At 44.6% G+C, this 22,491-nt stretch overlaps 26 non-coding genes and 1 pseudogene across 26 annotated transcripts; all 27 read right to left on the minus strand.

The window, feature by feature from the left end:
• Nucleotides 1–323: 323 nt before the first annotated feature.
• Nucleotides 324–442, minus strand: LOC142510009 (5S ribosomal RNA). Its single transcript, XR_012808150.1, has one exon. It is a non-coding gene; the product is annotated as a 5S ribosomal RNA (ribosomal RNA).
• A 684-nt stretch (nt 443–1,126) lies between these two features.
• LOC142516400 (5S ribosomal RNA) lies at nt 1,127–1,247 on the minus strand. Its single transcript, XR_012812196.1, has one exon. It is a non-coding gene; the product is annotated as a 5S ribosomal RNA (ribosomal RNA).
• A 684-nt stretch (nt 1,248–1,931) lies between these two features.
• On the minus strand, nt 1,932–2,048 carry LOC142508109 (5S ribosomal RNA). The gene has a single exon (XR_012806339.1). It is a non-coding gene; the product is annotated as a 5S ribosomal RNA (ribosomal RNA).
• A 1,057-nt stretch (nt 2,049–3,105) lies between these two features.
• LOC142517373 (5S ribosomal RNA) lies at nt 3,106–3,226 on the minus strand. Its single transcript, XR_012813122.1, has one exon. It is a non-coding gene; the product is annotated as a 5S ribosomal RNA (ribosomal RNA).
• Nucleotides 3,227–3,909: 683 nt separating this feature from the next.
• LOC142515740 (5S ribosomal RNA) lies at nt 3,910–4,030 on the minus strand. The gene has a single exon (XR_012811569.1). It is a non-coding gene; the product is annotated as a 5S ribosomal RNA (ribosomal RNA).
• Nucleotides 4,031–5,203: 1,173 nt separating this feature from the next.
• LOC142516532 (5S ribosomal RNA) lies at nt 5,204–5,322 on the minus strand. The gene has a single exon (XR_012812322.1). It is a non-coding gene; the product is annotated as a 5S ribosomal RNA (ribosomal RNA).
• Nucleotides 5,323–6,006: 684 nt separating this feature from the next.
• Nucleotides 6,007–6,127, minus strand: LOC142506819 (5S ribosomal RNA). The gene has a single exon (XR_012805096.1). It is a non-coding gene; the product is annotated as a 5S ribosomal RNA (ribosomal RNA).
• Nucleotides 6,128–6,810: 683 nt separating this feature from the next.
• Nucleotides 6,811–6,929, minus strand: LOC142509483 (5S ribosomal RNA). Its single transcript, XR_012807654.1, has one exon. It is a non-coding gene; the product is annotated as a 5S ribosomal RNA (ribosomal RNA).
• A 684-nt stretch (nt 6,930–7,613) lies between these two features.
• Nucleotides 7,614–7,734, minus strand: LOC142517584 (5S ribosomal RNA). The gene has a single exon (XR_012813323.1). It is a non-coding gene; the product is annotated as a 5S ribosomal RNA (ribosomal RNA).
• A 684-nt stretch (nt 7,735–8,418) lies between these two features.
• LOC142508573 (5S ribosomal RNA) lies at nt 8,419–8,537 on the minus strand. The gene has a single exon (XR_012806780.1). It is a non-coding gene; the product is annotated as a 5S ribosomal RNA (ribosomal RNA).
• A 684-nt stretch (nt 8,538–9,221) lies between these two features.
• On the minus strand, nt 9,222–9,342 carry LOC142517323 (5S ribosomal RNA). The gene has a single exon (XR_012813075.1). It is a non-coding gene; the product is annotated as a 5S ribosomal RNA (ribosomal RNA).
• A 683-nt stretch (nt 9,343–10,025) lies between these two features.
• On the minus strand, nt 10,026–10,145 carry LOC142509331 (5S ribosomal RNA). Its single transcript, XR_012807510.1, has one exon. It is a non-coding gene; the product is annotated as a 5S ribosomal RNA (ribosomal RNA).
• A 684-nt stretch (nt 10,146–10,829) lies between these two features.
• LOC142513908 (5S ribosomal RNA) lies at nt 10,830–10,949 on the minus strand. Its single transcript, XR_012809831.1, has one exon. It is a non-coding gene; the product is annotated as a 5S ribosomal RNA (ribosomal RNA).
• A 683-nt stretch (nt 10,950–11,632) lies between these two features.
• LOC142514353 (5S ribosomal RNA) lies at nt 11,633–11,753 on the minus strand. The gene has a single exon (XR_012810249.1). It is a non-coding gene; the product is annotated as a 5S ribosomal RNA (ribosomal RNA).
• A 684-nt stretch (nt 11,754–12,437) lies between these two features.
• On the minus strand, nt 12,438–12,557 carry LOC142513123 (5S ribosomal RNA). The gene has a single exon (XR_012809085.1). It is a non-coding gene; the product is annotated as a 5S ribosomal RNA (ribosomal RNA).
• A 683-nt stretch (nt 12,558–13,240) lies between these two features.
• Nucleotides 13,241–13,360, minus strand: LOC142513910 (5S ribosomal RNA). The gene has a single exon (XR_012809833.1). It is a non-coding gene; the product is annotated as a 5S ribosomal RNA (ribosomal RNA).
• A 682-nt stretch (nt 13,361–14,042) lies between these two features.
• On the minus strand, nt 14,043–14,162 carry LOC142513124 (5S ribosomal RNA). The gene has a single exon (XR_012809086.1). It is a non-coding gene; the product is annotated as a 5S ribosomal RNA (ribosomal RNA).
• Nucleotides 14,163–14,846: 684 nt separating this feature from the next.
• LOC142513126 (5S ribosomal RNA) lies at nt 14,847–14,966 on the minus strand. The gene has a single exon (XR_012809088.1). It is a non-coding gene; the product is annotated as a 5S ribosomal RNA (ribosomal RNA).
• A 684-nt stretch (nt 14,967–15,650) lies between these two features.
• Nucleotides 15,651–15,771, minus strand: LOC142514661 (5S ribosomal RNA). Its single transcript, XR_012810546.1, has one exon. It is a non-coding gene; the product is annotated as a 5S ribosomal RNA (ribosomal RNA).
• A 684-nt stretch (nt 15,772–16,455) lies between these two features.
• On the minus strand, nt 16,456–16,574 carry LOC142514040 (5S ribosomal RNA). The gene has a single exon (XR_012809954.1). It is a non-coding gene; the product is annotated as a 5S ribosomal RNA (ribosomal RNA).
• A 669-nt stretch (nt 16,575–17,243) lies between these two features.
• On the minus strand, nt 17,244–17,362 carry LOC142514052 (5S ribosomal RNA). Its single transcript, XR_012809965.1, has one exon. It is a non-coding gene; the product is annotated as a 5S ribosomal RNA (ribosomal RNA).
• Nucleotides 17,363–18,046: 684 nt separating this feature from the next.
• On the minus strand, nt 18,047–18,165 carry LOC142513102 (5S ribosomal RNA). Its single transcript, XR_012809066.1, has one exon. It is a non-coding gene; the product is annotated as a 5S ribosomal RNA (ribosomal RNA).
• A 682-nt stretch (nt 18,166–18,847) lies between these two features.
• LOC142514079 (5S ribosomal RNA) lies at nt 18,848–18,967 on the minus strand. The gene has a single exon (XR_012809991.1). It is a non-coding gene; the product is annotated as a 5S ribosomal RNA (ribosomal RNA).
• Nucleotides 18,968–19,650: 683 nt separating this feature from the next.
• Nucleotides 19,651–19,769, minus strand: LOC142513976 (5S ribosomal RNA). Its single transcript, XR_012809894.1, has one exon. It is a non-coding gene; the product is annotated as a 5S ribosomal RNA (ribosomal RNA).
• Nucleotides 19,770–20,452: 683 nt separating this feature from the next.
• Nucleotides 20,453–20,573, minus strand: LOC142514354 (5S ribosomal RNA). The gene has a single exon (XR_012810250.1). It is a non-coding gene; the product is annotated as a 5S ribosomal RNA (ribosomal RNA).
• Nucleotides 20,574–21,257: 684 nt separating this feature from the next.
• On the minus strand, nt 21,258–21,378 carry LOC142507887 (5S ribosomal RNA). Its single transcript, XR_012806127.1, has one exon. It is a non-coding gene; the product is annotated as a 5S ribosomal RNA (ribosomal RNA).
• Nucleotides 21,379–21,938: 560 nt separating this feature from the next.
• Nucleotides 21,939–22,059, minus strand: LOC142511854 (5S ribosomal RNA; annotated as a pseudogene).
• Between the last annotated feature and the right edge of the window lie 432 nt (nt 22,060–22,491).

The following is a 22,491-nucleotide window of genomic DNA, read 5'->3' on the forward strand; positions in this document are numbered from 1 at the left end:
ATGCATGGGATACGATAAAATGGAACAAGAATCGAATTTCGAACTTCCTAAGCGGATTTCTCGAGGAAACGAAAGCTTAACAGAATCGCAAATTAAAGGGTCTTAGGGAAGGAATTCGGCTAAAATCTCGTCAGCTCATTGCGTAGTAATGAGTCTCGTCCGTTTGCCCGTTTACAATCAAATTAGCCTACAATTTTATCCAAATCCGGCAGTGCCCGAGCTACTTTCATTTCACATGTCTTATCTGGTCCCGATCGAGATTCAGTTGATTTGAGCCGAAAATCGTCTGTCAACAAGTAATCAAAAATAGAAAAACACGAAAAAGGGTGCAACACAAGGACTTCCCAGGGGGTCACCCATCATACTACTACTCTCGCAGAAGCACGCTTAACCTCCGAGTTTTGATGGGATCCGGTGCATTAGTGCTCGTATGATCGCACCCGTCATTTAGTGGGATGTTTATTCTTTTATCCCTCGAGTAAAGGTGGAGCAAGCGGCGATTGACAACACGCGGCACTGTTCTCTCCCAATCAGAACCATGAAGTTAAGCTTTCTGGCGTGATGGCAGAGCTAGGATGGGTGACCTCCTTGGGAAGACCTCGTGTCGCAACCGTTTACGTAAATTATGGATAAAACAGTCGAAATAATTTTTTTTAATGAGTTAACCGTCTCCGAAGTAATCTGCGTCATACCCTTCCGCACAGAACCGGCTCACGACAACAAAAATCGATAAATGTTCCCAGAAAATAGAAAAAAAAATAAGAAGAAGGAAATAACGAATGTAAAGCAATTATTATGTTTAGGATACGATAAAATGGAACCGGAACCGAATTTCAAACTTCCTAAGCGGATTTCTCGAGGAAACGAAAGCTTAACAGAAGCGGTAAATCGCAAATTAGAGGGTCTTAGAGAAGGAATTCGGCTAAAATCTCGTCAGCTCATTGCGTAGTAATGAGTCTCGTCCGTTTGCCCGTTTACAATCAAATTAGCCTACAATTTTGTCCAAATCCAGCATTGCCCGAGCTACTTTCATTTCACATGTCTTATCTGGTCTCGATCGAGATTCAGATGATTTGAGCCGAAAATTGTCTGTCAACAAGTAATCAAAAATAGAAAAACACGAAAAGGGGTGCAACACGAGGAATTCCCAGGGGGTCACCCATCCTAGTACTGCGCTTTCGCCCAAGCACGCTTAACTTCGGAGTTCTGATGGGATCCTGTGCATTAGTGCTGGTATGATCGCACCCGACATTGAGTGGGATGTTTATTCTTATATCCCTCGAAGACGTGTGGAGCGGGCGGCGATGGACAACACGCGGCACTGCTCTCGCCCAATCATAACCACGAAGTTAAGCGTTCTGGCGCGATGGCAGAGGTAGGATGGGTGACCTCCCTGGGAAGACCTTGTGTCGCGACCGTTTACGTAAATTATGGATAAAACAGTCGAAATAATTGTTTTTAATGAGTTAACAGTCTCCGGAGTAATCTGCGTCATACCCTTCCGCACAGAACCGGCTCACGACAACAAAAATCGATAAATGTTCCCAGAAAATAGAAAAAAAAATAAGAAGAAGGAAATAACGAATGTAAAGCTATTATTATGCCTGGGCTACGATAAAATAAAATCGGAATCGAATTTTGAACTTCCTAGGCGGATTTCTCGAGGAAACGAAAGCTGAACAGAAGCGGTAAATCGCAAATTAGAGGGTCTTAGAGAAGGAATTCGGCTAAAATCTCGTCAGCTCATTGCGTAGTAATGAGTCTCGTCCGTTTGCCCGTTTACAATCAAATTAGCCTACAATTTTGTCCAAATCCGGCAGTGCCCGAGCCACGTTGATTTCACATGTCTTATCTAGTCCCGATCGAGATTCAGATTATTTGAGCCGAAAATCGTCAGTAAACAAGTAATCAAAAATAGAAAAACACGAAAAGGGGTGCAACACGAGGACTTCCCAGGGGTCACCCATCCTAGTACTGCTCTCGCCCAAGCACCTTAACTTCAAAGTTCTGATGGGATCCAGTGCATTAGTGCTGGTATGATTGCACCCGACATTGAGTGGGATGTTTATTCTTATATCCCTCGAGTACGTGTGGAGCGGGCGGCGAAGGACAACACGCGGCACTACTCTCGCCCAATCATAACCATGAAGTTAAGCGTTCTGGCGCGATGGCAGAGCTAGGATGGGTAACCACCCTGGGAAAACCTCGTGTCGCGATTGTTTACGTAAATTATGGATAAAACAGTCGAAATTATTGTTTTTAATGAGTTAACCGTCTCCGGAGTAATCTGCGTCATAACCTTCCGCACAGAACCGGCTCACGACAACAAAAATCGATAAATGTTCCCAGAAAATAGAAAAAAAAATAAGAAGAAGGAAATAACGAATGTAAAGCTGTTATTATGCCAGGAATACGATAAAATGGAACCGAAATCGAATTTCGAACTTCCTAAGCGGATTTCTCGAGGAAACGAAATCTTAACAGAAGCGGTAAATCGCAAATTAGAGGGTCTTAGAGAAGAAATTCGGCTAAAATCTCGTAAACTCATTGCGTAGTAATGAGTCTCGTCCGCTTGCCCGTTTACAATCAAATTAGCCTACAATTTTGTCAAAATCCGGCAGTGCCCGAGCTACTTTCATTTCACATGTTTTATCTGGTCCCGATCGAGATTCAGATGATTTGAGCCGAAAATCGTTTGTCAACAAGTAATCAAAAATAGAAAAACACGAAAAGGGGTGCAACACGAGGACTTCCAAGAATGCAAAGCTATTATTATTCCTGAGATACGATAAAATGGATCCAGAATCGAATTTCGAACTTCCTGAACTGATTTCTCGAGGAAACGGAACATTAACAGAAGCGGTAAATCGCAAATTAGAGGGTCTTAGAGAAGAAATTTAGCTAAAATCTCGCGAGCACTTTGCGGAGTAATGAGTCTCGTCCGTTTGCCCGTTTACAATAAAATTAGCCTACAATTTTGTCCAAATCAGGCAGTACCCGAGCTACAGTGATTTCACATGTCTTATTTGGTCCCGATCGAGATTCAGATGATTTGAGCAGAAAATCGTCCGTCAACAAGTAATCAAAAATAGAAAAACACGAAAAGGGGTGCAACACGAGGACTTCCCAGGTGGTCACCGATCCTAGTACTGCGCTTTCGCCCAAGCACGCTTAACTTCGGAGTTCTGATGGGATCCGGTGCATTAGTGCTGGTATGATCGCACCCGACATTGAGTGGGATGTTTATTCTTATATCCCTCGAGTACGTGTGGAGCGGGCGGCGATGGACAACACGCGGCACTGCTCTCGCCCAATCATAACCATGAAGTTAAGCGTTCTGGCGCGATGGCAGAGCTAGGATGGGTGACCTCCCCGGGAAGACCTCGTGTCGCGACCGTTTACGTAAATTATGGATAAAACAGTCGAAATAATTGTTTTTAATGAGTTAACCGTCTCCGAAGTAATCTGCGTCATACCCTTCCGCACAGAACCGGCTCACAACAACAAAAATCGATAAATGTTCCCAGAAAATAGAAAAAAAAATAAGAAGAAGGAAATAACGAATGTAAAGCTGTTATTATGCCTGGGATACGATAAAATGGAACAGAATCGAATTTCGAACTTCCTAAGCGGATTTCTCGAGGAAACGAAAGCTTAACAGAAGCGGTAAATCGCAAATTAGAGGGTCTTAGAGAAGAAATTCGGCTAAAATCTCGTCAGCTCATTGCGTAGTAATGAGTCTCGTCCGCTTGCCCGTTTACAATCAAATTAGCCTACAATTTTGTCCAAATCCGGCAGTGCCCGAGCTACTTTCATTTCACATGTTTTATCTGGTCCCAATCGAGATTCAGATGATTTGAGCCGAAAATCGTCTGTCAACAAGTAATCAAAAATAGAAAAACACGAAAAGGGGTGCAACACGAGGACTTCCCAGGGGGTCACCCATCCTAGTACTGCGCTTTCGCCCAAGCACGCTTAACTTTGGAGTTCTGATGGGATCCGGTGCATTAGTGCTGGTATGATCGCACCCGACATTGAGTGGGATGTTTATTCTTATATCCCTCGAGTACGTGTGGAGCGGGCGGCGATGGACAACACGCGGCACTGCTCTCGCCCAATCATAACCATGAAGTTAAGCGTTCTGGCGCGATGACAGAGCTAGGATGCGTGACCTCCCTGTGAAGACCTCGTGTCGCGACCGTTTACGTAAATTATGGATAAAACAGTCGAAATATTGTTTTTAATGAGTTGACCTTCTCCGGAGTAATCTGCGTCATACCCTTCCACACAGAACCGGCTCATGACAACAAAAATGAATAAATGTTCCTAGAAAATAGAAAAAAAAATAAGAAGAAGGAAATAACGAATGTAAAGCTGTTATTATGCCTGGGATACGATAAAATGGAACCGGAATCGAATTTCGAACTTCCTAAGCGGATTTCTCGAGGAAACAAAAGCTTAACAGAAGCGGTAAATCGCAAATTAGACGGTGTTAGAGAAGAAATTCGGCTAAAATCTCGTCAGCTCTAGTGGGATGTTTATTCTTATATCCCTCGAGTACGTGTGGAGCGGGCAGCGATGGACAACACGCGGCACTGCTCTCGCCCAATCATAACCAGGAAGTTAAGCGTTCGGGCGCGATGATAGAGCTAGGATGGGTGACCTCCCTGGGAAGACCTCGTATCGCGACTGTTTACGTAAATTATGGATAAAACAGTGGAAATAATTGTTTTTAATGAGTTAACCGTCTCCGGAGTAATCTGCGTCATACCCTTCCGCACAGAACCGGCTCACGACAACAAAAATCGATAAATGTTCCCAGAAAATAGAAAAAAATAAGAAGAAGGAAATAACGAATATAAAGCTATTATTATGCCTCGGATACGATAAAATGGAACCGGAATCGAATTTCGAACTTCCTAACCGGATTTCTCGAGGAAACGAAAGCTTAACAGAAGCAATAAATCGCAAATTAGAGGGTCTTAGAGACGGAAATCGGCTAAAATCTCGTCAGGTCACTGCGTAGCAATAAGTCTCGTCAGTTTGTCCGTTTACAATCAAATTAGCCTACAATTTTGTCCAAATCCGGCAGTGCCCGAGCTACTTTCATTTCACATGTCTTATCTGGTCCCGATCGAGATTCAGATGATTTGAGCCGAAACTCGTCTGTAAACAAGTAATCAGAAATAGAAAAACACGAAAAGGGGTGCAACACGAGGACGTCGCAGGGGGTCACCCATCCTAGAACTGCTCTCGCCCAAGCACGCTTAACTTCAGAGTTCTGATGGGATCCGGTGCATTAGTGCTGGTATGATCGCACCCGACATTGGGTGGGATGTTTATTCTTATATCCCTCGAGTACGGGTGGAGCAAGCGGCGATGGACAACACGCGGCACTGTTCTCGCCCAATCAGTACCATGAAGTTAAGCGTTCTGGCGCGATGATAGAGCTAGGATGGGTGACCTCCCTGGGAAGACCTCGTGTCGCGATCGTTTACGTAAATTATGGATAAAACAGTCGAAATATTGTTTTTAATGAGTTGACCGTCTCCGTAGTAATCTGCGTCATACCCTTCAACACAGAACCGGCTCACGACAACAAAAATGAATAAATGTTCCCAGAAAATAGAAAAAAAAACTAAGAAGAAGGAAATAACGAATGTAAAGCAATTATTATGTTTGGGATACGATAAAATGGAACCGGAATCGAATTTCAAACTTCCTAAGCGGATTTCTCGAGGAAACGAAAGCTTAACAGAAGCGGTAAATCGCAAATTAGAGGGTCTTAGAGAAGGAATTCGGCTAAAATCTCGTCAGCTCATTGCATAGTAATGAGTCTCGTCCGTTTGCCCGTTTACAATAAAATTAGCCTACAATTTTGTCCAAATCAGGCAATACCCGAGCTACGCTGATTTCACATGTCTTATTTGGTCCCGATAGAGATTCAGATGATTTGAGCAGAAAATCGTCCGTCAACAAGTAATCAAAAATAGAAAAACACGAAAAGGGGTGCAACACGAGGACTTCCCAGAGGGTCACCGATCCTAGTACTGCGCTTTCGCCCAAGCACGCTTAACTTCGGAGTTCTGATGGGATCCGGTGCATTAGTGCTGGTATGATCGCACCCGACATTGAGTGGGATGTTTATTTTTATATCCCTCGAGTACGTGTGGAGCGGGCGGCGATGGACAACACGCGTCACTGCTCTCGCCCAATCATAACCATGAAGTTAAGCGTTCTGGCGCGATGGCAGAGGTAGGATGGGTGACCTCCCTGGGAAGACCTCGTGTCGCGACCGTTTACGTAAATTATAGATAAAACAGTCGAAATAATTGTTTTTAATGAGTTGACCGTCTCCGGAGTAATCTGCGTCATACCCTTCCGCACAGAACCGGCTCACGACAACAAAAATCGATAAATGTTCCCAGAAAATTAAAAAAAAAATAAGAAGAAGGAAATAACGAATGTAAAGCTATTATTATGCTTGGGATACGATAAAATGGAACCGGAATCGAATTTCGAACTTTCTAAGCGGATTTCTTGAGGAAACGAAAGCTTAACAGGAGCGTTAAATCGCAAATTAGAGGGTCAAAGAGAAGGAATTCAGCTAAAATTTCGTCAGCTCATTGCGTAGTAATGAGTCTCGTCCGTTTGCCCGTTTACAATAAAATTGGCCTACAATTTTGTCCAAATCCGGCATTGCCCGAGCTACTTTCTTTCACATGTCTTATCTAGTCCCGATAGAGATTCAGATGATTTGAGCCGAAAATCGTCTGTCAACAAGTAATAAAAAATAGAAAAACACGAAAAAGGGTGCAACACGAAGACTTCCTAGGAGATCACCCATCCTAGTACTGTTCTCGCCTAAGCACGCTAAACTTCGGAGTTCTGATGGGATCCGGTGCATTAGTGCTGGTATGATCGCAACTGTCATTGAGTGGAATGTTTATTCTTATATCCCTCGAGTACGGGTGGAGCAAGCGGCGATGGACAACACGCGGCACTGTTCTCGCCCAATCAGAACCATGAAGTTAAGCGTTCTGGCGCGATGATAGAGCTAGGATGGGTGACCTCCCTGGGAAGACCTCGTGTCGCGATCGTTTACGTAAATTATGGATAAAACAGTCGAAATAATTGTTTTTAATGAGTTAACCGTCTCCGTAGTAATCTGCGTCATACCCTTCCTTACAGAACCGGCTCACGACAACAAAATCGATAAATGTTCCCAGAAAATAGAAAAAAAAACTAAGAAGAAGGAAATAACGAATGTAAAGCAATTATTATGTTTGGGATACGATAAAATGGAACCGGAATCGAATTTCAAACTTCCTAAGCGGATTTCTCGAGGAAACGAAAGCTTAACAGAAGCGGTAAATCGCAAATTAGAGGGTCTTAGAGAAGGAATTCGGCTAAAATCTCGTCAGCTCATTGCATAGTAATGAGTCTCGTCCGTTTGCCCGTTTACAATAAAATTAGCCTACAATTTTGTCCAAATCAGGCAATACCCGAGCTACGCTGATTTCACATGTCTTATTTGGTCCCGATAGAGATTCAGATGATTTGAGCAGAAAATCGTCCGTCAACAAGTAATCAAAAATAGAAAAACACGAAAAGGGGTGCAACACGAGGACTTCCCAGGGGGTCACCGATCCTAGTACTGCGCTTTCGCCCAAGCACGCTTAACTTCGGAGTTCTGATGGGATCCGGTGCATTAGTGCTGGTATGATCGCACCCGACATTGAGTGGGATGTTTATTCTTATATCCCTCGAGTACGTGTGGAGCGGGCGGCGATGGACAACACGCGTCACTGCTCTCGCCCAATCATAACCATGAAGTTAAGCTTTCTGGCGCGATGGCAGAGGTAGGATGGGTGACCTCCCTGGGAAGACCTCGTGTCGCGACCGTTTACGTAAATTATAGATAAAACAGTCGAAATAATTGTTTTTAATGAGTTAACCGTCTCCGGAGTAATCTGCGTCATACCCTTCCGCACAGAACCGGCTCACGACAACAAAAATCGATAAATGTTCCCAGAAAATAGAAAAAAAAATAAGAAGAAGGAAATAACGAATGTAAAGCTATTATTATGCTTGGGATACGATAAAATGGAACCGAAATCGAATTTCGAACTTCCTAAGCGGATTTCTCGAGGAAACGAAAGCTTAACAGAAGCGGTAAATCGCAAATTAGAGGGTCTTAGAGAAGGAATTCGGCTAAAATCTCGTCAGCTCATTGCGTAGTAATGAGTCTCGTCCGTTTGCCCGTTTACAATCAAATTAGCCTACAATTTTGTCCAAATCCGGCAGTGCCCGAGCTACTTTCATTTCACATGTCTTATCTAGGTCCCGATCGAGATTCAGATGATTTGAGCCGAAAATCGTCTGTCAACAAGTAATCAAAAATAGAAAAACACGAAAAGGGTGCAACACGAGGACTTCCCAGGGGGTCACCCATCCTAGTACTGCTCTCGCCCAAGCACGCTTAACTTCGGAGTTCTGATGGGATCCGGTGCATTAGTGCTGGTATGATCGCACCTGACATTGAGTGGGATGTTTATTCTTATATCCCTCGAGTACGTGTGGAGCGGGCGGCGATGGACAACACGCGGCACTGCTCTCGCCCAATCATAACCATGAAGTTAAGCGTTCTGGCGCGATGGCAGAGCTAGGATGGGTGACCTCCCTGGGAAGACCTCGTGTCGCGATCGTTTACGTAAATTATGGATAAAACAGTCGAAATAATTGTTTTTAATGAGTTAACCGTCTCCGGAGTAATCTGCGTCATACCCTTCCGCACAGAACCGGCTCACGACAACAAAAATCGATAAATGTTCCCAGAAAATAGAAAAAAAAATAAGAAGAAGGAAATAACGAATGTAAAGCTATTATTATGCTTGGGATACGATAAAATGGAACCGGAATCGAATTTCGAACTTCCTAAGCGGATTTCTCGAGGAAAGAAAAGCTTAACAGAAGCGGTAAATCGCAAATTAGAGGGTCTTAGAGAAGGAATTCGGCTAAAATCTCGTCTGCTCATTGCATAGTAATGAGTCTCGTCCGTTTGCCCGTTTACAATCAAATTAGCCTACAATTTTGTCCAAATCCGGCATTGCCCGAGCTACTTTCATTTCACATGTCTTATCTAGTCTCGATCGAGATTCAGATGATTTGAGCCGAAAATCGTCTGTCAACAAGTAATCAAAAATAGAAAAACACGAAAAGGGGTGCAAGACGAGGACTTCCCAGGGGGTCACCCATCCTAGTACTGCGCTTTCGCCCAAACACGCTTAACTTCGGAGTTCTGATGGGATCCGGTGCATTAGTGCTGGTATGATCGCACCCGACATTGAGTGGGATGTTTATTCTTATATCCTTTGAAGACGTGTGGAGCGGGCGGCGATGGACAACACGCGGCACTGCTCTCGCCCAATCATAACCATGAAGTTAAGCGTTCTGGCGCGATGGCAGAGTTAGGATGGGTGACCTCCCTGGGAAGACCTCGTGTCGCGACCGTTTACGTAAATTATGGATAAAAGAGTCGAAATAATTGTTTTTAATGAGTTAACCGTCTCCGGAGTAATCTGCGTCATATCCTTCCGCACAGAACCGGCTCACGACAACAAAAATCGATAAATGTTCCCAGAAAATAGAAAAAAAATAAGAAGAAGGAAATAACGAATGTAAAGCTATTATTATGCCTGGGATACGATAAAATGGAACCGGAATAGAATTTCGAACTTCCTAGGCGGATTTCTCGAGGAAACGAAAGCTGAACAGAAGCGGTAAATCGCAAATTAGAGGGTCTTAGAGAAGGAATTCGGCTAAAATCTCGTCAGCTCATTGCGTAGTAATGAGTCTCGTCCGTTTGCCCGTTTACAATCAAATTAGCCTACAATTTTGTCCAAATCCGGCAGTGCCCGAGCTACTTTCATTTCACATGTCTTATCTGGTCTCGATCGAGATTCAGATGATTTGAGCCGAAAATCGTCTGTCAACAAGTAATCAAAAATAGAAAAACACGAAAAGGGGTGCAACACGAGGACTTCCCAGGGGGTCACCCATCCTAGTACTTGCTCTCGCCCAAGCACGCTTAACTTCGGAGTTCTGATGGGATCCGGTGCATTAGTGCTGGTATGATCGCACCCGACATTGAGTGGGATGTTTATTCTTATATCCCTCGAGTACGTGTGGAGCGGGCGGCGATGGACAACACGCGGCACTGCTCTCGCCCAATCATAACCATGAAGTTAAGCGTTCTGGCGCGATGGCAGAGCTAGGATGGGTGACCTCCCTGGGAAGACCTCGTGTCGCGACCGTTTACGTAAATTATGGATAAAACAGTCGAAATAATTGTTTTTAATGAGTTAACCGTCTCCGGAGTAATCTGCGTCATACCCTTCCGCACAGAACCGGCTCACGACAACAAAAATCGATAAATGTTCCCAGAAAATAGAAAAAAAAATAAGAAGAAGGAAATAACGAATGTAAAGCTATTATTATGCTTGGGATACGATAAAATGGAACCGGAATCGAATTTCGAACTTCCTAAGCGGATTTCTCGAGGAAACGAAAGCTTAACAGAAGCGGTAAATCGCAAATTAGAGGGTCTTAGAGAAGGAATTCGGCTAAAATCTCGTCAGCTCATTGCGTAGTAATGAGTCTCGTCCGTTTGCCCGTTTACAATCAAATTAGCCTACAATTTTGTCCAAATCCGGCAGTGCCCGAGCTACTTTCATTTCACATGTCTTATCTGGTCCCGATCGAGATTCAGATGATTTGAGCCGAAAATCGTCTGTCAACAAGTAATCAAAAATAGAAAAACACGAAAAGGGGTGCAACACGAGGACTTCCCAGGGGGTCACCCATCCTAGTACTGCGCTTCGCCCAAGCACGCTTAACTTCGGAGTTCTGATGGGATCCGGTGCATTAGTGCTGGTATGATCGCACCCGACATTGAGTGGGATGTTTATTCTTATATCCCTCGAGTACGTGTGGAGCGGGCGGCGATGGACAACACGCGGCACTGCTCTCGCCCAATCATAACCATGAAGTTAAGCGTTCTGGCGCGATGGCAGAGCTAGGATGGGTGACCTCCCTGGGAAGACCTCGTGTCGCGACCGTTTACGTAAATTATGGATAAAACAGTCGAAATAATTGTTTTTAATGAGTTAACCGTCTCCGGAGTAATCTGCGTCATACCCTTCCGCACAGAACCGGCTCACGACAACAAAAATCGATAAATGTTCCCAGAAAATAGAAAAAAAAATAAGAAGAAGGAAATAACGAATGTAAAGCTATTATTATGCTTGGGATACGATAAAATGGAACCGGAATCGAATTTCGAACTTCTAAGCGGATTTCTCGAGGAAACGAAAGCTTAACAGAAGCGGTAAATCGCAAATTAGAGGGTCTTAGAGAAGGAATTCGGCTAAAATCTCGTCAGCTCATTGCGTAGTAATGAGTCTCGTCCGTTTGCCCGTTTACAATCAAATTAGCCTACAATTTTGTCCAAATCCGGCAGTGCCCGAGCTACTTTCATTTCACATGTCTTATCTGGTCTCGATCGAGATTCAGATGATTTGAGCCGAAAATCGTCTGTCAACAAGTAATCAAAAATAGAAAAACACGAAAAGGGGTGCAACACGAGGACTTCCCAGGGGGTCACCCATCCTAGTACTGCGCTTTCGCCCAAGCACGCTTAACTTCGGAGTTCTGATGGGATCCGGTGCATTAGTGCTGGTATGATCGCACCCGACATTGAGTGGGATGTTTATTCTTATATCCCTCGAGTACGTGTGGAGCGGGCGGCGATGGACAACACGCGGCACTGCTCTCGCCCAATCATAACCATGAAGTTAAGCGTTCTGGCGCGATGGCAGAGCTAGGATGGGTGACCTCCCTGGGAAGACCTCGTGTCGCGACCGTTTACGTAAATTATGGATAAAACAGTCGAAATAATTGTTTTTAATGAGTTAACCGTCTCCGGAGTAATCTGCGTCATACCCTTCCGCACAGAACCGGCTCACGACAACAAAAATCGATAAATGTTCCCAGAAAATAGAAAAAAAATAAGAAGAAGGAAATAACGAATGTAAAGCTATTATTATGCCTGGGATACGATAAAATGGAACCGGAATCGAATTTCGAACTTCCTAAGCGGATTTCTCGAGGAAACGAAAGCTTAACAGAAGCGGTAAATCGCAAATTAGAGGGTCTTAGAGAAGGAATTCGGCTAAAATCTCGTCAGCTCATTGCGTAGTAATGAGTCTCGTCCGTTTGCCCGTTTACAATCAAATTAGCCTACAATTTTGTCCAAATCCGGCAGTGCCCGAGCTACTTTCATTTCACATGTCTTATCTGGTCCCGATCGAGATTCAGATGATTTGAGCCGAAAATCGTCTGTCAACAAGTAATCAAAAATAGAAAAACACGAAAAAGGGGTGCAACACGAGGACTTCCCAGGGGGTCACCCATCCTAGTACTGCTCTTCGCCCAAGCACGCTTAACTTCGGAGTTCTGATGGGATCCGGTGCATTAGTGCTGGTATGATCGCACCCGACATTGAGTGGGATGTTTATTCTTATATCCCTCGAGTACGTGTGGAGCGGGCGGCGATGGACAACACGCGGCACTGCTCTCGCCCAATCATAACCATGAAGTTAAGCGTTCTGGCGCGATGGCAGAGCTAGGATGGGTGACCTCCCTGGGAAGACCTCGTGTCGCGACCGTTTACGTAAATTATGGATAAAACAGTCGAAATAATTGTTTTTAATGAGTTAACCGTCTCCGGAGTAATCTGCGTCATACCCTTCCGCACAGAACCGGCTCACGACAACAAAAATCGATAAATGTTCCCAGAAAATAGAAAAAAAATAAGAAGAAGGAAATAACGAATGTAAAGCTATTATTATGCCTGGGATACGATAAAATGGAACCGGAATCGAATTTCGAACTTCCTAAGCGGATTTCTCGAGGAAACGAAAGCTTAACAGAAGCGGTAAATCGCAAATTAGAGGGTCTTAGAGAAGGAATTCGGCTAAAATCTCGTCAGCTCATTGCGTAGTAATGAGTCTCGTCCGTTTGCCCGTTTACAATCAAATTAGCCTACAATTTTGTCCAAATCCGGCAGTGCCCGAGCTACTTTCATTTCACATGTCTTATCTGGTCCCGATCGAGATTCAGATGATTTGAGCCGAAAATCGTCTGTCAACAAGTAATCAAAAATAGAAAAACACGAAAAGGGGTGCAACACGAGGACTTCCCAGGGGGTCACCCATCCTAGTACTGCGCTTCGCCCAAGCACGCTTAACTTCGGAGTTCTGATGGGATCCGGTGCATTAGTGCTGGTATGATCGCACCCGACATTGAGTGGGATGTTTATTCTTATATCCCTCGAGTACGTGTGGAGCGGGCGGCGATGGACAACACGCGGCACTGCTCTCGCCCAATCATAACCATGAAGTTAAGCGTTCTGGCGCGATGGCAGAGCTAGGATGGGTGACCTCCCTGGGAAGACCTCGTGTCGCGACCGTTTACGTAAATTATGGATAAAACAGTCGAAATAATTGTTTTTAATGAGTTAACCGTCTCCGGAGTAATCTGCGTCATACCCTTCCGCACAGAACCGGCTCACGACAACAAAAATCGATAAATGTTCCCAGAAAATAGAAAAAAAATAAGAAGAAGGAAATAACGAATGTAAAGCTATTATTATGCTGGGATACGATAAAATGGAACCGGAATCGAATTTCGAACTTCCTAAGCGGATTTCTCGAGGAAACGAAAGCTTAACAGAAGCGGTAAATCGCAAATTAGAGGGTCTTAGAGAAGGAATTCGGCTAAAATCTCGTCAGCTCATTGCGTAGTAATGAGTCTCGTCCGTTTGCCCGTTTACAATCAAATTAGCCTACAATTTTGTCCAAATCCGGCAGTGCCCGAGCTACTTTCATTTCACATGTCTTATCTGGTCCCGATCGAGATTCAGATGATTTGAGCCGAAAATCGTCTGTCAACAAGTAATCAAAAATAGAAAAACACGAAAAGGGGTGCAACACGAGGACTTCCCAGGGGGTCACCCATCCTAGTACTGCTCTTCGCCCAAGCACGCTTAACTTCGGAGTTCTGATGGGATCCGGTGCATTAGTGCTGGTATGATCGCACCCGACATTGAGTGGGATGTTTATTCTTATATCCCTCGAGTACGTGTGGAGCGGGCGGCGATGGACAACACGCGGCACTGCTCTCGCCCAATCATAACCATGAAGTTAAGCGTTCTGGCGCGATGGCAGAGCTAGGATGGGTGACCTCCCTGGGAAGACCTCGTGTCGCGACCGTTTACGTAAATTATGGATAAAACAGTCGAAATAATTGTTTTTAATGAGTTAACCGTCTCCGGAGTAATCTGCGTCATACCCTTCCGCACAGAACCGGCTCACGACAACAAAAATCGATAAATGTTCCCAGAAAATAGAAAAAAAAATAAGAAGAAGGAAATAACGAATGTAAAGCTATTATTATGCTTGGGATACGATAAAATGGAACCGGAATCGAATTTCGAACTTCCTAAGCGGATTTCTCGAGGAAACGAAAGCTTAACAGAAGCGGTAAATCGCAAATTAGAGGGTCTTAGAGAAGGAATTCGGCTAAAATCTCGTCAGCTCATTGCGTAGTAATGAGTCTCGTCCGTTTGCCCGTTTACAATCAAATTAGCCTACAATTTTGTCCAAATCCGGCAGTGCCCGAGCTACTTTCATTTCACATGTCTTATCTGGTCCCGATCGAGATTCAGATGATTTGAGCCGAAAATCGTCTGTCAACAAGTAATCAAAAATAGAAAAACACGAAAAGGGGTGCAACACGAGGACTTCCCAGGGGGTCACCCATCCTAGTACTGCTCTTCGCCCAAGCACGCTTAACTTCGGAGTTCTGATGGGATCCGGTGCATTAGTGCTGGTATGATCGCACCCGACATTGAGTGGGATGTTTATTCTTATATCCCTCGAGTACGTGTGGAGCGGGCGGCGATGGACAACACGCGGCACTGCTCTCGCCCAATCATAACCATGAAGTTAAGCGTTCTGGCGCGATGGCAGAGGTAGGATGGGTGACCTCCCTGGGAAGACCTCGTGTCGCGACCGTTTACGTAAATTATGGATAAAACAGTCGAAATAATTGTTTTTAATGAGTTAACCGTCTCCGGAGTAATCTGCGTCATACCCTTCCGCACAGAACCGGCTCACGACAACAAAAATCGATAAATGTTCCCAGAAAATAGAAAAAAAAATAAGAAGAAGGAAATAACGAATGTAAAGCTATTATTATGCTTGGGATACGATAAAATGGAACCGGAATCGAATTTCGAACTTCCTAAGCGGATTTCTCGAGGAAACGAAAGCTTAACAGAAGCGGTAAATCGCAAATTAGAGGGTCTTAGAGAAGGAATTCGGCTAAAATCTCGTCAGCTCATTGCGTAGTAATGAGTCTCGTCCGTTTGCCCGTTTACAATCAAATTAGCCTACAATTTTGTCCAAATCCGGCAGTGCCCGAGCTACTTTCATTTCACATGTCTTATCTGGTCCCGATCGAGATTCAGATGATTTGAGCCGAAAATCGTCTGTCAACAAGTAATCAAAAATAGAAAAACACGAAAAAGGGTGCAACACGAGGACTTCCCAGGGGGTCACCCATCCTAGTACTGCGCTTTCGCCCAAGCACGCTTAACTTCGGAGTTCTGATGGGATCCGGTGCATTAGTGCTGGTATGATCGCACCCGACATTGAGTGGGATGTTTATTCTTATATCCCTCGAGTACGTGTGGAGCGGGCGGCGATGGACAACACGCGGCACTGCTCTCGCCCAATCATAACCATGAAGTTAAGCGTTCTGGCGCGATGGCAGAGCTAGGATGGGTGACCTCCCTGGGAAGACCTCGTGTCGCGACCGTTTACGTAAATTATGGATAAAACAGTCGAAATAATTGTTTTTAATGAGTTAACCGTCTCCGGAGTAATCTGCGTCATACCCTTCCGCACAGAACCGGCTCACGACAACAAAAATCGATAAATGTTCCCAGAAAATAGAAAAAAAAATAAGAAGAAGGAAATAACGAATGTAAAGCTATTATTATGCTTGGGATACGATAAAATGGAACCGGAATCGAATTTCGAACTTCCTAAGCGGATTTCTCGAGGAAACGAAAGCTTAACAGAAGCGGTAAATCGCAAATTAGAGGGTCTTAGAGAAGGAATTCGGCTAAAATCTCGTCAGCTCATTGCGTAGTAATGAGTCTCGTCCGTTTGCCCGTTTACAATCAAATTAGCCTACAATTTTGTCCAAATCCGGCAGTGCCCGAGCTACTTTCATTTCACATGTCTTATCTGGTCCCGATCGAGATTCAGATGATTTGAGCCGAAAATCGTCTGTCAACAAGTAATCAAAAATAGAAAAACACGAAAAAGGGTGCAACACGAGGACTTCCCAGGGGGTCACCCATCCTAGTACTGCTCTCGCCCAAGCACGCTTAACTTCGGAGTTCTGATGGGATCCGGTGCATTAGTGCTGGTATGATCGCACCCGACATTGAGTGGGATGTTTATTCTTATATCCCTCGAGTACGTGTGGAGCGGGCGGCGATGGACAACACGCGGCACTGCTCTCGCCCAATCATAACCATGAAGTTAAGCGTTCTGGCGCGATGGCAGAGGCTAGGATGGGTGACCTCCCTGGGAAGACCTCGTGTCGCGACCGTTTACGTAAATTATGGATAAAACAGTCGAAATAATTGTTTTTAATGAGTTAACCGTCTCCGGAGTAATCTGCGTCATACCCTTCCGCACAGAACCGGCTCACGACAACAAAAATCGATAAATGTTCCCAGAAAATAGAAAAAAAAATAAGAAGAAGGAAATAACGAATGTAAAGCTATTATTATGCCTGGGATACGATAAAATGGAACCGGAATCGAATTTCGAACTTCCTAAGCGGATTTCTCGAGGAGAAGCGGTAAATCGCAAATTAGAGGGTCTTAGAGAAGGAATTCGGCTAAAATCTCGTCAGCTCATTGCGTAGTAATGAGTCTCGTCCGTTTGCCCGTTTACAATCAAATTAGCCTACAATTTTGTCCAAATCCGGCAGTGCCCGAGCTACTTTCATTTCACATGTCTTATCTGGTCCCGATCGAGATTCAGATGATTTGAGCCGAAAATCGTCTGTCAACAAGTAATCAAAAATAGAAAAACACGAAAAGGGTGCAACACGAGGACTTCCCAGGGGGTCACCCATCCTAGTACTGCTCTCGCCCAAGCACGCTTAACTTCGGAGTTCTGATGGGATCCGGTGCATTAGTGCTGGTATGATCGCACCCGACATTGAGTGGGATGTTTATTCTTATATCCCTCGAGTACGTGTGGAGCGGGCGGCGATGGACAACACGCGGCACTGCTCTCGCCCAATCATAACCATGAAGTTAAGCGTTCTGGCGCGATGGCAGAGCTAGGATGGGTGACCTCCCTGGGAAGACCTCGTGTCGCGACCGTTTACGTAAATTATGGATAAAACAGTCGAAATAATTGTTTTTAATGAGTTAACCGTCTCCGGAGTAATCTGCGTCATACCCTTCCGCACAGAACCGGCTCACGACAACAAAAATCGATAAATGTTCCCAGAAAATAGAAAAAAAAATAAGAAGAAGGAAATAACGAATGTAAAGCTATTATTATGCCTGGGATACGATAAAATGGAACCGGAATCGAATTTCGAACTTCCTAAGCGGATTTCTCGAGGAAACGAAAGCTTAACAGAAGCAGTAAATCGCAAATTAGAGGGTCTTAGAGAAGGAATTCGGCTAAAATCTCGGCAGCTCATTGCGTGGCAATGAGTCTCGTCGGTTTGCCCGTTTACAATCAAATTAGCCTACAATTTTGTCCAAATCCGGCAGTGCCCGAGCTACTTTCATTTCACATGTCTTATCTGGTCCCGATCGAGATTCAGATGATTTGAGCCGAAACTCGTCTGTCAACAAGTAATCAGAAATAGAAAAACACGAAAAAGGGTGCAACACGAGGACTTCCCAGGGGGTCACCCATCCTAGTACTGCTCTCGCCCAAGCACGCTTCACTTCGGAGTTCTGATGGGATCCGGTGCATTAGTGCTGGTATGATCGCACCGGTCATTGGGTGGGATGTTTATTTTTATATCCCTCGAGTACGTGTGGAGCGGGCGGCGATGGACAACACGCGGCACTGCTCTCGCCCAATCAGAACCATGAAGTTAAGCGTTCTGGCGCGATGGCAGAGCTAGGATGGGTGACCTCCCTGGGAAGACCTCGTGTCGCGACCGTTTACGTAAATTATGGATAAAACAGTCGAAATAATTGTTTATAATGAGTTAACCGTCTCCGGAGTAATCTGCGTCATACCCTTCCGCACAGAACCGGCTCACGACAACAAAAATCGATAAATGTTCCCAGAAAATAGAAAAAAAATAAGAAGAAGGAAATAACGAATGTAAAGCTATTATTATGCCTGGGATACGATAAAATGGAACCGGAATCGAATTTCGAACTTCCTAAGCGGATTTCTCGAGGAAACGAAAGCTTAACAGAAGCGGTAAATCGCAAATTAGAGGGTCTTAGAGAAGGAATTCGGCTAAAATCTCGTCAGCTCATTGCGTAGTAATGAGTCTCGTCCGTTTGCCCGTTTACAATCAAATTAGCCTACAATTTTGTCCAAATCCGGCAGTGCCCGAGCTACTTTCATTTCACATGTCTTATCTGGTCCCGATCGAGATTCAGATGATTTGAGCCGAAAATCGTCTGTCAACAAGTAATCAAAAATAGAAAAACACGAAAAGGGTGCAACACGAGGACTTCCCAGGGGGTCACCCATCCTAGTACTGCGCTTCGCCCAAGCACGCTTAACTTCGGAGTTCTGATGGGATCCGGTGCATTAGTGCTGGTATGATCGCACCCGACATTGAGTGGGATGTTTATTCTTATATCCCTCGAGTACGTGTGGAGCGGGCGGCGATGGACAACACGCGGCACTGCTCTCGCCCAATCATAACCATGAAGTTAAGCGTTCTGGCGCGATGGCAGAGGTAGGATGGGTGACCTCCCTGGGAAGACCTCGTGTCGCGACCGTTTACGTAAATTATGGATAAAACAGTCGAAATTATTGTTTTTAATGAGTTAACCGTCTCCGGAGTAATCTGCGTCATACCCTTCCGCACAGAACCGGCTCACGACAACAAAAATCGATAAATGTTCCCAGAAAATAAAAAAAAAATAAGAAGAAGGAAATAACGAATGTAAAGCTATTATTATTCTTAGGATACGATAAAATGGAACCAGAATCGAATTTCGAACTTCCTAAGCGGATTTCTCGAGGAAACGAAAGCTTAACAGAAGCGGTAAATCGCAAATTAGAGGGTCTTAGAGAAGGAATTCGGCTAAAATCTCGTCAGCTCATTGCGTAGTAATGAGTCTCGTCCGTTTGCCCGTTTACAATCAAATTAGCCTACAATTTTGTCCAAATCCGGCAGTGCCCGAGCTACTTTCATTTCACATGTCTTATCTAGTCCCGATCGAGATTCAGATGATTTGAGCCGAAAATCGTCTGTCAACAAATAATAAATAATAGAAATACACGAAAAAGGGTGCAACACGAGGACTTCCCAGGGGGGCACCCATCCTAGTACTGCTCTCGCCCAAGCACGCTTAACTTCGGAGTTTTGATGGGATCCGGTGCATAAGTGCTGGTATGATCGCACCCGTCATTAAGTGGGATGTTTATTCTTATATCCCTCGAGTACGGGTGGAGCAAGCGCCGATGGACAACACGCGGCACTGTTCTCGCCCTATCAGAACCATGAAGTTAATCTTTCTGGCGCGATGGCAGAGCTAGGATGGGTGACCTCCTTGGGAAGACCTCGTGTCGCAACCGTTTACGTAAATTATGGATAAAACAGACGAAATATTGTTTTTAATGAGTTAACCGTCTCCGGAGTAATCTGCGTCATACCCTTCCGCACAGAACCGGCTCACGACAACAAAAATCGATAAATGTTCCCAGAAAATAGAAAAAAAAATAAGAAGAAGGAAATAACGAATGTAAAGCTATTATTATGCTTGGGATACGATAAAATGGAACCGGAATCGAATTTCGAACTTTCTAAGCGGATTTCTAGAGGAAACGAAAGCTTAACAGAAGCGGTAAATCGCAAATTAGAGGGTCTTAGAGAAGGAATTCGGCTAAAATCTCGTCAGCTCATTGCGTAGTAATGAGTCTCGTCCGTTTGCCCGTTTACAATAAAATTAGCCTACAATTTTGTCCAAATCCGGCAGTGCCCGAGCTACTTTCATTTCACATGTCTTATCTGGTCCCGATCGAGATTCAGATGATTTGAGCCGAAAATCGTCTGTCAACAAGTAATCAAAAATAGAAAAACACGAAAAGGGGTGCAACACGAGGACTTCCCAGGGGGTCACCCATCCTAGTACTGCGCTTTCGCCCAAGCACGCTTAACTTCGGAGTTCTGATGGGATCCGGTGCATTAGTGCTGGTATGATCGCACCCGACATTGAGTGGGATGTTTATTCTTATATCCCTCGAGTACGTGTGGAGCGGGCGGCGATGGACAACACGCGGCACTGCTCTCGCCCAATCATAACCATGAAGTTAAGCGTTCTGGCGCGATGGCAGAGCTAGGATGGGTGACCTCCCTGGGAAGACCTCGTGTCGCGACCGTTTACGTAAATTATGGATAAAACAGTCGAAATAATTGTTTTTAATGAGTTAACCGTCTCCGGAGTAATCTGCGTCATACCCTTCCGCACAGAACCGGCTCACGACAACAAAAATCGATAAATGTTCCCAGAAAATAGAAAAAAAAATAAGAAGAAGGAAATAACGAATGTAAAGCTATTATTATGCTTGGGATACGATAAAATGGAACCGGAATCGAATTTCGAACTTCCTAAGCGGATTTCTCGAGGAAACGAAAGCCGAACAGAAGCGGTAAATCGCAAATTAGAGGGTCTTAGAGAAGGAATTCGGCTAAAATCTCGTCAGCTCATTGCGTAGTAATGAGTCTCGTCCAATTGCCCGTTTACAATCAAATTAGCCTACAATTTTGTCCAAATCCGGCAGTGCCCGAGCTACTTTCATTTCACATGTCTTATCTGGTCTCGATCGTGATTCAGATGATTTGAGCCGAAAATCGTCTGTCAACAAGTAATCAAAAATAGAAAAACACGAAAAGGGGTGCAACACGAGGACTTCCCAGGGGGTCACCGATCCTAGTACTGCACTTTCGCTCAAGCACGCTTAACTTCGGAGTTCTGATGGGATCCGGTGCATTAGTGCTGGTATGATCGCACCCGTCATTGAGTGGGATGTTTATTCTTATATCCCTCGAGTACGGGTGGAGCAAGCGGCGATGCACAACACGCGGCACTGTTCTCGCCCAATCAGAACCATGAAGTTAAGCGTTCTGGCGCGATGGCAGAGCTAGGATGGGTGACCTCCCTGGGAAGACCTCGTGTCGCGACCGTTTACGTAAATTATGGATAAAACAGTCGAAATAATTGTTTTTAATGAGTTAACCGTCTCCGGAGTAATCTGCGTCATACCCTTCCGCACAGAACCGGCTCACGACAACAAAAATCGATAAATGTTCCCCAAAAATAGAAAAAAAATAAGAAGAAGGAAATAACGAATGTAAAGCAATTATTATGCCTGGAATACGATAAAATGGAACCGGAATCGAATTTCGAACTTTCTAAGCGGATTTCTCGAGGAAACGAAAGCTTAACAGAAGCGGTAAATCGCAAATTAGAAGGTCTTAGAGAAGGAATTCGGCTAAAATCTCGCCAGCTCATTGCGTAGTAATGAGTCTCGTCCGTTTGCCCGTTTACAAGCAAATTAGCCTACAATTTTCGCTCACTACAACACGAGGACTTCCCAGGGGGTCACCGATCCTAGTACTGCACTTTCGCTCAAGCACGCTTAACTTCGGAGTTCTGATGGGATCCGGTGCATTAGTGCTGGTATGATCGCACCCGACATTGAGTGGGAAGTTTATTCTTATATCCCTCGAAGACGTGTGGAGCGGGCGGCGATGGACAACACGCGGCACTGCTCTCGCCCAATCATAACCATGAAGTTAAGAGTTCTAGCGCGATGGCAGAGTTAGGATGGGTGACCTCCCTGGGAAGACCTCGTGTCGCGACCGTTTACGTAAATTATGGATAAAACAGTCGAAATAATTGTTTTTAATGAGTTAACCGTCTCCGGAGTAATCTGCGTCATACCATTCCGCCCAGAACCGGCTCACGACAACAAAAATCGATTAATGTTCCCATAAAATAGAAAAAAATAAGAAGAAGGAAATAACAAATTTAAAGCTATTATTATGCCTGAGATAAGATAAAATGGAACCGGAATCGAATTTCGAACTTCCTAGGTGGATTTCTCGAGGAAACGAAAGCTGAAC

This window comes from Primulina tabacum, chromosome 10 (genome assembly GCF_025594145.1).
Source record: "Primulina tabacum isolate GXHZ01 chromosome 10, ASM2559414v2, whole genome shotgun sequence".
Classification (NCBI taxonomy): domain Eukaryota; kingdom Viridiplantae; phylum Streptophyta; class Magnoliopsida; order Lamiales; family Gesneriaceae; genus Primulina; species Primulina tabacum.